Here is a 2,658-nt window from a genome sequence, read left to right as displayed (position 1 = left end):
GATGGAGGCACACTCACCCCAATGTTTATAGCAGCACTATTGACAGTAGTCAATGCATGGAAAGAACCCAAATGGCCATTGACTTTAGAATGCACCGAGCAAGCAAAACCAGAAGGAAAAGGGACACTTGGTAACCCTGAAAGGTGGCTTTAGTTTCATCCCATTGTAAAATGAAGAGGTGTGTCTGAAGTGCCAATTCCTCAATGACTGCTTCACATTTTTAAAGAAACACCAACTATTTGACAAGGAAAATGGATTACGGAGTTTTTTTCCTTCGTTGCAGTCCACAAATCAGTGACGACATGGTTCACCAAAGCTTACCCAATATAAGTGAAGCTTCTATTTATTCAGCAAGCTGGTAAGAAAATGTGTGGAAGCCCCAAGAAAAGGGTTTTGTAAAATGGCACAGCTACATTTAGAAACATGCCAATTCTTTTCTAGGAAGCTTTCTTAGGAAGAATTCCAAATTCTAAGATATATTTTCTGGACAGACAGAAGTGAGATACACTTTTATTCTAGCTGCATTCACACTTACATTCACAAGAACATTTACACACACACACACACACACACACACACACACACACACACACACTGTGGCCTTTCTGTCCTAGGAAGTTCAAAGATGCAAATGAAAACATCTAATTCCTGTTCTTTCGCTTACTTCTATTAGGAACAAAGGCTTAGGCACTGCTAACATTTTGTAGTTTGTTGCCAAAATTGAATATGGAAGGTAGTGATTGATAACCTTTTTTTAAAAAAATATTTTTTAATTTTTAATGTTTATTCATTTCTGAGAAAGAGAGAAAGACAGTGTGAGCAGGGGAGGGTCAGAGAGAGAGGGAGACACTGAATCCGAAGCAGGCTCTAGGCTCTGAGGTAGCCATCAGCACAGAGCCTGACGTGGGGCTCGAACCCACAAACCATGAGATCATGACCTGAGCTGAAGTTGGATGCCCAACCGACTGAGCCACCCAGGTGCCCCGATTGATATCCTTTAGAGTGTAGGAGCCAAGAGCAGGATGCCCCAAAATGATCGCTACTTTTTTTGTTTTTTGTTTTTTTTTTAAAAGACAATTCACTGTACACATTTTATTTACAGTTTTGTACACTGTCTGAATGTGAATGGGACCACTTTTCTACTTGAGCCATTTTTTAACCAAAGAAAAATAACCTGAGTAATACAAAGGGTTAATATACAAAGTAAAGATACAAAAAGAGACATACTAATTTTAATAAGGAATGTAATTATGATGTTACATTTTCTTTATAACCCACAATTATGTTTAGGAAATCACACAAACATAGATCACTGATTTCAATGAAATGCATACATTTGTAGCAAGGATTTGTAGTTACAAAAAACAACAACAAAATGACCAAAGAATGCACAAAATTAATGTGTATTCCACCTCTGTGTCATATTCCTGGATCCTTCACCAATGTTACATGAGGAAAAAAACAAAAGCAAAAGCAATGAAAAAACTGAAATCAGAATCACTAATGTTATCAGGTAGGGAAATAAGTAAATTAGAATCTAGCAGCCATCAGCAAGAGCACAGCAAAGACAATGCTGTAAAAAGAAACAAAGAAAATTGCTGGAAAACTACGCATCATACTCTTTCAAACTAGCAAAATATGCTCCTGCCTACGATGGGACATAAACAGGATTTTTTTTCCTTTAAGGTGTAGAAATGCAAGTTCTTTTTTGAATATGGTGGATGGGCAAAAATGTGTTTATAATGGTAATTCTACTAAGCTATTACAGAGTGGGCCAGGAACACATTCATGGATTCTGGGGATGATGTGTACTGTAATTTGATTGGGACAGTGGACAGTCTAGCAAATAAAAACATGAACACAGAAGTATAAGACAAAGGTGAATGAGACTTCTCTCTTAGCAACGTTTAGATGGAAATCAAATTTAAATGCAGTCCACTCTGCTTTTGAAGAGGCTTTGGTTCAACTCCAAATCTCGGCTGCTTGACACAGTCTCTTCTGAGAATACTCAGAAGGTGTCTTCTTAAACTGCAAACTTATTTGTAGTGGTAGAGCCACTCTTAGCAGCTGTGTCCACATGAGACTGATAACCAGTCACTATCTTTGGAGGTGGTCCAACCTTTCCTTGTACACCCTCCCTATATGTGTAACAGCCTCTCTGTTTTCACATTCAGAAGTTCGTATTGCTGTCTTACCACCTTTAGCTCTAACGTTAACAACCACTTCACATACATCATCACCGTAGTCATCAAAAGATTCTCCAGTAAGGCACTGCAGTGTCTCTAAGCCAAAAGTCACCCAGGTCACTTAGTCTCTGCTGTTTCTTCAATGTAATTAACCATCGTCCACCTCGTTTGTTTTTCTCATCTTCCCACATAGGCTCAATACCATCGTTAAAAAGTGAGTAGTCACAGCTGGGCATTAAGTTACTAGACAACTGGATGTGGTTGTACAGAGCCCAAAAGTCTTCAACGGTATCAAACTTAGAGCTCCACCGAAGGTTTGCTTGCCAAGCTTTGCTTTTATCATTTTTAAAAAAGCCAGAGTGCCCATCTGTTCTGTAGAGGATGTTTAATATAGTGTTCTGGGTTAGCAACCTCCTGATTAGGAAGTTGGGGGATTAGGAGTAGGGGTGGCTTCCGGTTCCACAGTCGCCAT

General features: G+C 39.0%; 1 pseudogene; it reads right to left on the bottom strand.

Annotated features, from left to right (window-relative positions):
• Positions 1–2,023: 2,023 nt before the first annotated feature.
• On the bottom strand, positions 2,024–2,658 carry LOC120247120 (annotated as a pseudogene).

Source organism: Hyaena hyaena, unplaced genomic scaffold (assembly GCF_003009895.1).
Source record: "Hyaena hyaena isolate Hyena2069 unplaced genomic scaffold, ASM300989v1 scaffold_500, whole genome shotgun sequence".
In the NCBI taxonomy this organism is placed as follows: domain Eukaryota; kingdom Metazoa; phylum Chordata; class Mammalia; order Carnivora; family Hyaenidae; genus Hyaena; species Hyaena hyaena.
The sequence above is the reverse complement of the archived record's forward strand: the minus strand, read 5'-3'. Positions and strand labels throughout refer to the sequence as shown.